Below are 13,933 nucleotides of genomic sequence, written 5' to 3'. Positions count from 1 at the left end.
GAGAGAGAGAGAGAGAGAGAGAGAGCTGTCAGAACTACAGCTCCGTTCCAGCCCAGCCTGCCCTTCCCGGGACTTGGTATTTTAGTGTCTCTTTCAGTTCTGTGATTGTCCCTACATTATCCTGATTTAAATTCCACTTTTTTGCGTAAGCAAGTTCAAGTAGAGTTTTTTGCTCCTCCTAACCCATACAGTCTTGAACAATAAAGGAAAGAATTCATGTGTTCAAATCTGGAGAGGAAGGGACAGATATAAAAGATTGGTCAGAAGCTGAAATGACAGAGTCATGTAAGAGAATGAGAATCCTGGGAGTCTGGGGCTTTGGACTTGAGAGACTGGAGAAGGAAGGTGGAGTCTTCAGCAGATGTAGGCGATCCATACCATGAAATCTATAGGGTTGCAGGGAGGGAAAACACATTCTTCTACTTATTTATTCATGGAACAATTATTTACCACGCCCTGTCTAGGCACTGGGGTGAGTTCAGATATGGGCATCACCTGTGGGACATTATTGATTTACTTATTCAGCAGTGAGCACCTACCCTGGGCCATGCACTGAGCACAGAACTGAACATAAATCCAGGCAGTGCTGCCCAGCAGGCAGCTGGACAGAGGGCTGAGCTGGCATTTGTGTTGTCAGCGCCATCTCCAGGGGGATAATTTTGGAAGTTGTGGGAGACAGCACTTGGAGAAGAAAAGTCTAGATCCACAAGCCGTGTCCATCACGCCTGGGCTTCCTCGGGGCTGGAAACACAGTGTTTCTTTGGCCTGTGTGGCTGAGAGGCAGTCACAGAAAGAGCATGAGTTGAGAGGCCAATCTGGCACCAGCGTGAGGTCACAACGCAGCCCTGCCACGCATATGACCAACCCTGCATGAGTTGGCTAGCCTCTCAGAGCCTCACTTTCCTCAGCCTGAGAGAAAGGACAGGAATGCTTATCCCGGTGTTAAGAAGAAAGAACGTCTGTAGAAGTGTATCCACTCAACCACAGACAGATACTGAATGCCCGTACGAGCCAGCTTCTGGGTCAAGGCCTCTAACCAGCTTCTGGGAGCCAGGCTTAGTGTGTTCTGCGTGGCGGGCCACGTGAGCCTTTGTGGCTGTTGCAACTGGGTTCCAGTGCACCTAAAGTGGCCAGTTGCTGTCTGCTCACCACCGATCAACACCAATCTACCCCTTCCCCAGCCCATGTGAAAGGCAATATTTTTGAGATTATTAAAGAGGAAAGCACGTGTTGTTCTGTCCTCTGGGGAGCTGGTTTCCAGAACAGCAGAAAAAGGGTCTGCACGAGCTATGCTGTTGTTGGCAGCCACAGCTCTGTCCCTCACAGCCAGAGGCTTAGAGCTTTATTTGTGGTTTGAGTTACAAGCAAGGGCGCAAACCTCAGAAAAGGAAGGGGGAAGGGAGAAAACACTTTAAAAATTGAGAAAATTGCCCTGTGTTCTCGAGTGCAGGCAATTTGTCCACACACCTGAGCTCTGTAGAATCCTTGTGGTCTGACGGTGGTTTTTATACTCGGCGGCTCTGGGCCCAGTGTTGAGAGTCAGGGACATTTTTTCAGACCTTCAGAAAATCACAAAATCCCTTTTTACAAGAAATTAATGAATACCTTTATTGCTTCAATGGTGACATTGTTGGAGGTTTTGAAAAAACTCCAAGTTCAGGTGTGGGGGCGGTTTCGTTCTGAAGGTGTGTTTCACAGTCATCAAATGGGGTTTGGGGGTGTTGCCTCCCAGGATCCCGAGTGGAGAACACTAAGAATTTTAGGGATAGAAGAATCCTTGAACATCTTCACACCCAATCCCCTCCTTACGCTGATAAAATGAGGCCCAGAGAAAGTAAAAAGCATGTGTGAGGTAACGCAGCATGTCCAGACCCCAGGGCCCTGGACTCCCGAGATCTTTGCAGCAGCCTTTGAGGCAGCCCAGAGGTGACATTCCACCTCAGAAACCACGATTGGCCTCCCTGTCATGTTGACATTTCTGCGGCAGGGACTTTAAAAGCTGCCTTTTATGGCTCTGGCTCGGGAAGGGCAAACACTGTTATCAGTAAAACAACACAGGTGCCTTCTGGAGTTGGGTCCAGGTGGAGCCAGGCAGGAAGAGAGACCCCTTTGCACAGGCAGACATGACCCAATCACCTGTCTGGGTTTCGAAGAGTGCAAACACCCTCCTGGGGGAGTGGGACAAGAAGCTACTGTGGTGCTGAAGGGCTTGGCTTTGGGGCCAGACGAGATGAGGTCAAGTCCCAGTGACCCTGCCCAAGCCTCAGTTTCCTCAGCTATAAAACAGAGATAGTAACTCAGTCACGTGAGCCACAGTTCTGGTGTCCTCTAACCACGCGGGTACTGGATATAGAATCGTCAGGGGAAATTGCCTAGTGGGCGGTGCTGAAAGGTCCACTGGGCTCTGAGCCCTGGGTCTGGACCTCATCCACAATAGCTACCTGCAAACAGAACACTGGGCAGGGGAGGTTTCCAGGCCTAGGGGCTTGGATTCTCAGAAGAGACATCTGGGGTTCCTGGCTCCCCCTCTCCTCCTGATCCTCTGTAATACTCCAAGGATTTAGCCGTGAGGTTTGGGGCCTGGCCAATGCCCTGCTCACGCTTCCCCAGCCAGAATCCCAGGGCAGCAGTGTGCAGAGTGAGGGGCCAGACAGCGGCGATGCCAGACAGCGTAAAGGCCAGTTCACATCCAAAAGCCCAGGGTTCCAGCCCTGGCTCACCCCCCGAGGTGTCAGTGGGTCTCAGTATGTCACTGAAACTCTCTGAGCCTCAGTTTTCATATCAGAGTTTTCTCTGCCCTCAAGTCATGTACCAATAAGGGACAACAAAGTAATGAAGGCGGGGACACTTTGTGGGCAGTAAAGGGCTCTGCTAGGAATGGGAAACTTCTATAAGCAAATAGCCGACTTTCTGCTTGCCCTGCCCCTTTCTTCACTGAAAGAGTATTTAATGACACGGAGGCAGATTATTGCCTTTGAATCTAGGCCTAAAGATGGTGTATTATTTGGAAATACCTTCCAGAATTGTGGAGATTAGAAGAGTCTGGATCCCAGGGCCCCCCTGGAAGAGCTCCCTAGAGGACGATGGGAAAAGGGAAACATTCTCTGAAGACCTATTGTATTCTAGATACTGTGACAGTCACTTGCATATATGAAGACTTTTGGTGATGATGATGGCTGTCTTTATTGACTATTATGTGATAGGTACCATTCTGAGTGTGTTCCATGCATCATACCCACTTTACAGATGTGAAAACTGAGGCACTGTGAGGTTAAAAGAGGTAACCAAAGTCACCCTCAGCTAAAGCTTAAATCCCAGCATCCAGAGTCCCCAGAACACAGCCATCCCTGTCTCCCTCTATACAGCTTCCATAGTCAGCACACTGTTGAATTCTCTTGCCAACACCACCTGCCTTTTCCAAACAAGGAAACTGAGGCTCAGAAAGATTAGGTTGCTTGCATAGGGCCACACAGAGGAGAAAGAGGAGGTTTATTGGGTGTACTGATTTTTTTTCTTCAAAAAGATTTCCTTCTTTGGTTATCTTTTTGATGAGTGCAAAAGCATTACTCAATTCGAGCCTAAATCTAGCTTCCTATCATTTCCTCACTGGAGTTCTATTTTTTCTCGAGGATCAGACAGAAGACATCTAGTGCCTTGTTCACAGGGAAACCTCTGAGACATACAAAACCCATCGTCCCAACTTCCTCCCCTCTTCCCTTCTTCAGGAAAAGAAATTCAGGTCCTTCGGCCTTTGTGAAGATGACAGCGCCATTCGCTCTCGTATTCTGGTTCTGCCCTTTTGGACAGGTTCCAGCGTGACTGTGACCAGGTGAAAATATGGAACCAGACCTTAACCCCACATGCCAGCCGGCTGTCCCAGAGGAAGTGCAGCGTCACCTGAGTTATCATGCTTGACATGCTATGCTCCTCGTGATCCGACCAGAGTTCACAGAGGCTCCCGCGGCTGCACCCACACTGCTGACTCACAACTCTCTTGTGCCCCAATTTCCTGCCCCGTTTCCTTTGCTCTACTTGTCTGGATTTCTTACCGCCTCTCTTGGTCCCACTAGGTGAGATTTCTGAGGGGTCCTCTCAGCGGTTACCCTGGGGGAGCTCCTGGGAGCTGATCCACACCTCCAAAGCCCCTGAAGACAGCCAAACCCAGTGGTAGGCTAGTAAATGCCCTCGGACCCCTCTGGGGGGCCTGCGGACAAAGGGCTCTTCCAGGAAGAGTCAGATCTGATTCATAAATACCTGGTAAACACCTCTTCTCAGGGAGCCAATGCACCTATGACCTTGACTGAGTCTTAGTTTGGGAGAGCCTTCGAGTGGCAATATTTTCATTTTCAAGGAGCAGTTTGCCATCCCAGCCCTGGAACGAGATAGGCCTGGCTTCAAAGCACTTACCAGCTTTGTAATTTCAGGCTAGGTCTCAACATCTTTAAGGTTCTGTTTCTCTCTGTAAAACTGGGGCCACAATGGTGCTTACTTCACTGTGATGCTGAAAAGATGAAAAGAGAAAACGCAGATAAATGGTTTACCCAGCGGACCTGGTGCATGGGGTGTGCAGAGCATACCTACGGCCCTGGTGGGAATTTCTTCGTGCCTTTGTTTTTCCCAGGCCAGTATTTACCCAGCATGTGTCCGCTGAGAGTCTGCGGGGCAGCTGGGTGCGCAGCACAAGAGCACAGATGCTTTAAGGCCTAAGCCCAGGGTTGGTCTCCAGTGGACAAAAGTGCTTAGGGGCACTTGTTAAATATTTAACAGGGACATCACTCTGGCTCTGAGTTTGGACCCCCAGGCTCTCCACCCCCAACATGTACACCATCTCCTGAGTTTGAAGCTTCTCGGATGACCTCAATGTGACCTTGGCCAAATCTCATAACGTGTCTCAGCCTCGGGCACATTTCCTATAAAACAGAGACGGTAATGCCCATGATGCCAAGATTTTGTAGTAGATTAACTAATAACAAGTGCAGAGTGTCCAGCCAGGCCAGGCTGGTCATCCATGCTCCATCGCTCTGAGCTCCATGCCCCCATCCCTCCCTCTGCCCCCAGCCCTCTGCCACCAAGTGCCCAGGGGAGTTTAGAGAGTGGTGGGCAATAAACACGTGCCCCTCTGCCTCAGGTGGAGAGGGCTGGGGTTGCGATGGGATTATGTCAAAGGGGGTGTTGAACGCCAGGAAGGGCAGGTCGCTTTGCCAAGTTAGTCCTCCGTTTCCTCATCTGTGGAGTTGTCATGACTTCATGTGAGATGACTTGAGTTAATCAGTGAGCAGGAACCTGTGCATTGGAAAGTCTACCTCAGGGCTGGTGCTGCCATTTGCTTCTCTGTTTCCCCATTAGAGCGTGATCCCCCAAAGGGATGCCCTCCAGGTTCACCCCTCTGTCCCAGCTCATTGCTCAGCCAATAGCAACTGCATAAACTGATGGAAGAATGTATTATCCTGTTTCCTCCTCCCAGAGCCCATAGAGACACACACCTGTCACAAGAGTTACAGAGGTCAATGAGTGGCCTGACAGTCCGCGACCAGGTCAGGCATCTCCAGCCTGCTGTGATGACATTTCTTCTGGGACATAGGTGAAGTGACATTGCTCTGCTCTGTGACTCACCCTTCCCCTCGAGTCATTAACCTAATCTGTCATCTTCTCCTGTCTCAGGCTTGGGTGAACTTAAGACCTGAGGATGGAACTGAGCTGTGTGCTGGACAGGTGTGTCCAGGGGTCCCAGCCAATCACATGCTCTGGGAAAGCCCTGCTGGCAGGTGAAGAGAGGGAGGTACCGGGATATCACATTGGGTCCACACCCTGTCCAGGAGACTGTGTCAAGGTTGGTACCTATCCAGTCACATATGGTGGGCCCTGAGCCAGAGGGCCTTCTTCTCCATCCCCCCTCTCAGCACCCTAATTGCTGATCATCTTGGGTCTTGAGTGGGGGTTCCCCCCCATCAACCTTCCTTTTAAAGATTATCAAGTAATTTTCTATAGTCACACATTATGAACATAAACCATCTTTCATAGCTCCCTAGTACCTGGACAAGAGTCCAGCCCCCAGCTCACACTCAGGCCCCTTCATAGACCTCAGCTGCTTCTCCAGTCGTCTTCCTCTCCACACCCTGGAGTCCCTGCCTCCAACCCAGTGCGTGCCTGGGGGTTCCGCCAAGCTGCCGTTCACTTTTTCTTCTCCTTGCCCTCGCTAAGGTGTATACTACATCTTGAAAACCCTTCCCATGTCTTCCCCATCCTTCAGATCTGAGCTTAAAAGTCACCTTATTCAGGAAGCCCTCCCAGATCAGCCAAAAGTGATAATACCTGGTTATATTTATTGATAATTTATTGTATGGGAATCACCATGATCAGAACTTTCCATACTTTAATTTGATACTTCCGGCTATCTTAAGGGTACATGAATACTATTATCCCCCATTTTATAGATGTGAAAACAGAGGCTCAGATTGGGGAACTAACTTCTCCATACTCACATATCTTGTGAGATTCCATCGTCAGTTTGCCTGACTCCAACTTGCTCCATAACCCTGGTTCTTATCTAGCATATTCTTTATACCTCTCTGGGGCACTTGTCTTGCTGAGTTTTCTGTTTTACTGCAGGACTCACCTACTCAATTCTCCTGTGATCCTCCTACAGACAGGGACTGGCTGTGCAGTGTCTGATGTAGGCCAGGCTGAGACCAGAATCAAGGGTGACTGGACAAGAGTAACTGAACACTGCTGTGTGCTACCCTATGCTGGGTGCTGCACATGCACAGACACACGTGGGCACGTGCATGACATGTATGTGTGTGTACTGACATGTATGTGCACATGCATGGCCACACGCATAACATGTATGTGTGCATGCTGACACATATGTGCACATGCACAGACACACGTGGGCACGTGCATGATATGTATGTGTGCGTGCTGACATGTATGTGCACATGCATGACATGTATTTGTGCATACCGACACGTTTGTGCACATGCACAGACACACATGGGCACATGCATAGCATGTGTGTGCATACTGGCACGTATGTGCACATGCATGATCACCTGTGGGCACATGCATGACATGTATGTGTATGTAGTGGCACGTATGTGCACATGTATGATCACGTGTGGGCACATGCATGACATGTATGTGTGTACTGACACATGTGTACACATGCATGGACGCATGTGCACACATGTACACGCACAGTCATGTTAGCATTGCAGGTCTCATTTTTCAGAAGAAGAAACTGAGGCACAGAGCATCTAAATAACTTGGAAAAAATCCATGAGAAGACAAAAGTTGGGTAAAACTACGTGGGAGTCATCTCAAAAATATACCAGTGACTGAAAAACCCAGAGTGCCAGTTGGCATCATGTGCTCCCTTTAGGAAAAACACAGGCTTATTTCTGCCAAGGCTGTTTTAGGACACACAAGAAACTACCTTTGGGGAGGTGACACGGGAAGGGTTTGGAGGACGGGGCACAGGACGCTTGAAGGAGACATTTTTTATAATCTAATGTTTTTGCATTTGAACTTTTTCTTCATTATTTGCATGTATTTCTGTTTCAGAAATAAAATTTGCAGGTGGCACCTGTGGCTCAAAGGAGTAGGGCGCTGGCCCCATATACTGGAGGTGGTGGGTTCAAACCCAGCCCCAGCCAAAAACTGCAAAAAAAAAAAATAATAATAATAAAATCTGCTTATTTAGTATATGGATTTGTGAAAATTTTTGAAGAGCACATATCCCTGGACTTTACTGACCCACTGTAACCATCTCATTTCTGATACTGTGGGTTCAGTGTCCAGAGCCACACAGTAACTGGCAGAATAAAGCAAGTCCCAGGAATTTTTCCACTTCCCAGTGCATGTAAAAGTTATGTTGACACAATTCTGTAGTCTCTTGAGCATGGGGTAACATTTTGTCTAAAATATATGTATTTTAATACATACCTCAATTAAAAACAATTACAAAAATTGCTAATGATCATCTGAGCCTTCAGCGAGTTGCAACCCCTTCTCTGGCAGAGTTGTACCTCAGTGTCCGGGGGCAGCTGCTAAAGATGCAGGTGTCTGTGGCAATTCCTTAAAATACCGCAAAATTGAAGTTCGCGATTTCAATTTACGCTGGATATCTTGAATCTTGATGAAAGATTTCTCTGTAGCGTGTGATGCTATTTGATAGCATTTTATCCACAGTAGAACTTCTTTCTAATTGGGGTCAGTCCTCTCAAACCCTGCCATGCACTGCTTTATCAACTAAGTTTATTTAACATACTAAATCCTTTCTCGTTATTTTAACATTGTTCACAGCATTTTCACCAGGAGTAGATTCCATCTTGAAAAATCACTTTCTTTGCTTCTCCTTAAGAAGCGACTTCTCGTCCATTTAAGTTTGACATTGCTATAGACACATCTTCAGGCTCCACTTCTAATTTCAGTGCTTTTTTTATTTCTACCACGTCTGTAGTTATTTCTTCTATGAAAGTTTTTTTTTAATTTTGTTTTCTCAAAGTCATCATGAGGTTTGGACTCTACTTATACATACATTTCTGATAACACTGATATTTTGACCTCCTCCTATGAATCACAAATGTTCTCAAAGGCACTTAGCATGATGACTCCTTTCCAGAACATTTTCAGTTTACTTTGCCTTGTTCTGTCAGAGGAATTACTGTCTATGGCAGCTATAGGCTTGCAAAATTTAAGTCTTTTTTTTTTTTTTTTTGATAGCGTCTCAAGCTGTCGCCCTGGGTAGAGTGCTGTGCTGTCACAGCTCGCAGCAACCTCAAACTCTTGAGCTTAAGTGATTCTCTTGCCTCAGCCTCCCAAGTAGCTGGGACTATAGGCACCTGCCACAGTGCCTGGCTATTTTTTGGTTGTAGTTGTCATTGTTGTTTGGCAGGCCCAGGCTGGATTCGAACTCGCCAGCTCTGATGTATGTGGCTGGCACACTAGCCGCTGAGCTACAGGCGCTGAGCCCAAAATGTACGTCTTAAATGAAAAGATTTGAAAATTGAAATTACTTCTTGACCCCCGGGCAGCAGAATGGATGTTGTTTTGGCAGTCATGAAAACAACAGTCATCTTGTACGTCTTATCAGAGCACTTCGGTGCATTGTCAGGAAGCTCTAAAATTGTGAAAGTAATCTTTTTATTTTTTTTCTCTGAGCAGTAGCTCTCAACAGTGGGCTTATAACATTCAGTAAACCGTGCTGTTTAGATATGCAGTTCATGTAGGCTTTATTTGCTTTAGCGAGCACAGGCAGAGTAGATTTCACATAATTCTTTTTTGGCGGGGGGAGGGCAGTTTTTTTGTTTTTTGGGTTTTTTTTTTTTTTTTTTGGCCGGGGCTGGGTTTGAACCCACCACCTCCAGCACATGGGGCCAGTGCCCTATCCTTGGAGCCACAGGCACTACCCAGATTTCACATAATTCTTAAGGGCTGTAGGATTTTAAGAATGGTAAATGGGCATCAGCTTCAACATACAGTCAGCAGATGGCTTAGCCCCTTGCAAGAGAGTCACCCTGTCCTGTGAAACTTGGAAGCCAGGCCCTGACTTCTCTCTAGCCATGAAAGTCCCAGATGGCATTTTCTTCCAATAGAAGGCTATTGTGTCTACTCTGGAAATCCATTGTTTAGTGTAGCCCCTTTCATCATTATCTTAGCTAGATCTTCTGGATAACCTCTGAAGCGTCTGAGTTAGCATGTGCTACGGCACCTGGCATTTTTATGTTATAGAGATGGCTTCTTTCCTTAAATCTTACAGACCAACCTCAGCTAGCTTCATACACAGACTTTTCTTCTGCAACTTCTTCACCTTTCTCAGCCTTCAGAGTTGAGAAGAGTTAAGCCTTTGCTCTGGAGGCTTTCGCTTAGGGGAATGTTGTGGCTGGTTTGATCCTCCAACCAGGGCACTAAAATGTTCTCCACATCAGCATTAAGGCTGTTTTACTTTCTTGTCATTTGTGTGTTCACAGGAGCAGAATTTTTTAATTTCCTTCAAGAGCTATTCCTTTGCACTAACAACTTAGCTAACTATCTGGCCTAAGAGTCCTGGCTTTTGGCCTATCTTGGCTTTTGACAAGCCTTCCTCACTAAGCTTAATCATTTCTAGGTTTTGATTTAAAGTATGAGACATGTGACTTTCCCTTTCACTTGAACACTAAGAGGTCATTGCAGGGTTATTGATTGGCTTAATTTCAATATCACTGTGTTTCAGAGAATAGGGGGGTCCAAGGAGATGAGGAGAATGGGGAACAGCTGGCTGGTAGAGCAGTCAGAACACACACATTTATGGATTAAGTTCACTGTCATATATGGACTCAGTCTGTGGTGCTCCCAAAACAATGATAATAGTAACATCAAAGATCACTGATCACAGATCACTGTAACAGATATAATAATAATGAAAAAGTTTAAAACATTGTGAGAATTACCAAAATGTGACACACAGACATGAAATGAGGCGCTGTTTGAAAATGGTGCTGATAGACTTATTAGACACGGAGTTGCCACAAACCCTCAATTTGTAAAAACAAAAAAAACACAATATATGTGAACTGCAAAAAAATGAGGTATGTCTTTATTTGGAGAAAATTTTGATACATGGTATTATGAGGATTATGGTTAGCTATATATGACAGAAAACACAATAATCATGAGGTTTGATTTTCTCATATATAAAGGAAGCCCAGAAGGAGGGGACCCTAGACTGAAACAGCACTCCATAGTGACAGAGGCCCAGGTTCCTTCTGTCTTCTTGCTCTGCCATCCTCATCTCCTGGTTTCCACTTTCTGGTCCAAGATGGCTGCTCCATTTACCAAGAAGGATGACCAGCAAGACAAAGGTCAAGGCCCTTGCATTTAAGAACCCTTTCCAGAAATTTCATACGTTACTTCTGCTTCCATCCCATGGACCTACACTTAGTGACCTGTCAACACCTACCTGGGATGGAGGCTAGACATTGTAGATTTCACTTCCAGCAGCCACATGCTAGTTGAAAATCACAGTTCTATTGTTGAGGAGAAAGGGAGAACAGCTATTTGACAACAACAAACTTTCCTCTGCCACAAATACAAATGCTTCGCTTTCAGAATTTCCACCCTGCTCTCTAAAGCCGATGCATGATTGGATACGTCTTATGTTTCTGACATACTCTTGAACCCTCTATAAAAGATATTAATATACATTCAGGGAAGAAAACCAACTGTTCACTAAAGACCCAATTTCTAAACCAAATCCTCAATGAGCTTTTGCTGATGGAAGGTCCAGCTGTGTGATCTTGGGCAAACAAGTTGCCCTTCTTAAGTCATGTGACCTTGGCCAGGTCATGTTACCACTGCAAGCCCATTCTAAGTTAAATAGCACCAATATCTAACTCGTTGAATGGCTGGGTGGCTTACATGGCATGAAGAGAAACACAAAAAATTAATTTTGATAATATATTTCTTTTAACCCAATATGTACAAAATCTTACCCTTTCAACACGGAATCAATTCAAATTATTGATGAGATAAATACATCCCCTTTTCATACTAAGACTTTGAAATTCAGCACATGCTTCACACCTGCAACACATCTCAATTTGGACTAGTCGTCAGTCTTGGGTTTAAGAGTCGCCTTGGCTACCAAATTGGACAGGGCAGGTTGAGTCTAATTTCAATGCCCTTGCTGGGTGCCCCCAGTACCTTACATTCAGGCACAGTGAGGATCCTTTCCACAGCAGATGTCTATTTACTTGCCTTAGTCACAAGCAAGTCCCTTGAGGAGACGGAATGCATCTTACCCCCAGGGCTTTCATAATAGCACAGAGCAGACACTCAATAAATACTCTGTAAGCAAACATCATTCATTTCTCCAGCCCTAATGCTCAGCCCAGTGCTTGACCCTCAGTAGGCATTTAATAAAGACTTACTAAATTAATGAAGGAATGACCCACTATTTTAAAGGTCAGTGAAATTGCAATTTGACAGCAGGTGAAAACCAGGCAGTTTATTGCAGGGGAGACAATGGTACCTTTCTAACCCTCAAAGTAACACCTGCTGTTAACTCCAATTTCCTTCACCACCTCTGGTCTCCCAAACAGAACCGGAGCCAGATGGGAAGCCATGAGCCTTCCTATTCCAGTAAAATCTCACAATACCCGGCCTGCAATGGTAAGCATGCCTATCAGGTTCCCAGGAACAAATAAAATTACCTTCCAGCTCAGGCCTCATTTCTCCATTTCACTGTATACTTGTTCTCTCAAGATCAGCTCAGTATAGTGCAAGGTGAGAGGCTCTGGAAAGCTTCCAGCCATTGTCCCACTGAAACCTGGGGAGGTTTACAACAAAACCAGTAGTAATGATGATTAGACCCTTCAACCTCAGCCCTGGCTCTCACGAATTCAGTAACCTGCAGCAACCTGTGTCTTTTTCACAAACATGTGTTTTCTCATGGTGAGACAGGGGTGACAGTACAGACTTGTCTGTCCATGCTGCTGCAAGGACCCTCTGAGGACAGACGTCTTCACCACCTCCACCACCAGGCACTGGCACTCCGTGAGTGGCAACCTGCATCATTCCCAGGGCAACCTGGCCACCAGTCTCCTGGATAATATTTGCAAAGTGAGAGGCTGCATTATTTTTGCCCTGATGACCAGCCACAGGCTAGATGATTTTCTCAGAGTTGTATCGAGTCCCCTTCCCTGCTCCTGCCCCACCCTGTGTGAACTAAAACACAAACACTGTTTAGAAAGATCTGGGCCAAAGTTACTTCTTAGAGCCTGGTAGCAGGCCAGGAGGCCGGTCACAAAGGCTGCATTCAGCTGCAACAGCAGCAGCCTGGTGGGCAGGGGTCTTGTCTCCCACGTTCTTGACTAGGCTTCTTGGGGGGAGGGAGGAAGGTGTTACCTTGTTGCTCCGTTTCCATAGCAACCACGGTGACCATAGTGAAACCCAGAAACTGCACATTGAAACTTGGGAGTTGCAAGAGCTGAAACTTTGTGTGCTGCAAAGTCAAGTCTGATTGGAGGAAGGCTTTCTCCGGGACCTTCCCCTCCCCTCAAACTGAAGAATTTTCCAGGCCCTTTCCAAAGAAAATTAAAGACAAGCTGCTGTGCTGATAGCACACAACCACTGCCTGCTCTGGACAGAGATATTTGTGCAAGGGCTGCTACCAACCTTTTGTGACAAGGTACAAGAGACTTTCAGGGAAATGAGTGGCCTGCACGTCACCCGCAGAGCTTCCTAGCCCGCTGTGCCTGACGACTCTGCCTCTGGCACAGGACAGTAATATCGCCCATACCTGTGCAACCGTGGGAAGTCACTTGCTGTCCCTTAGCCCTGTCCTTACCACAATAATTCAATAAAGCCCAATCCAGTAAACTGATGTCTACTCTGAGCCAAACAGTGAGGTTGCAAAGCTGAAAACACCGGGTTGTGCCCTCAGGGAGCTCACTTAGCCTTCCAGGCAACAGAGCATGACACGTCAGGTTGCATCATCACATCATGGGTGCCCTGTCCAGCACCCGGCGGGACAGGTTGTACTATAAAAGTTTATTTCCTTTCTTCTTCAAAGTGGGCCACACTATGGAAATCCCCGAAAAACGAGCCACAGCCCCTGTACTTCTATAACGTTTTTCTTGTAACCAAGATAAATTTACCGATTTGGACGTTAGTGGAGAGGAATTCAACTTCCACTAATTTTACTCATTTAGTCTTCATTGCGTTGGATTTTCTTGACAGTCTGCTGAATTTGGAAGGACAGGAATGATTGTTTCCACTTGAAAGCACCGAGGCACAGAGGGCGACTGATTTGCCTGGGTCACCCGGAGAACTGGAGGCAGAGTGGGATCGAGCACACGTTTTCCAACTTACTGTCTGAGTGTGTGTCCTGAGCAGCTGCTCAGTGCCGGCTTAGCTCTAAACCAGTGATTTTTTTTTTTTTTTTTTTTTTTTT

The sequence above is a fragment of the Otolemur garnettii genome, unplaced genomic scaffold, assembly GCF_000181295.1.
Source record: "Otolemur garnettii isolate 467f Iridium unplaced genomic scaffold, OtoGar3 scaffold00066, whole genome shotgun sequence".
NCBI lineage: Eukaryota > Metazoa > Chordata > Mammalia > Primates > Galagidae > Otolemur > Otolemur garnettii.
Note: the sequence above shows the minus strand (reverse complement) of the source record.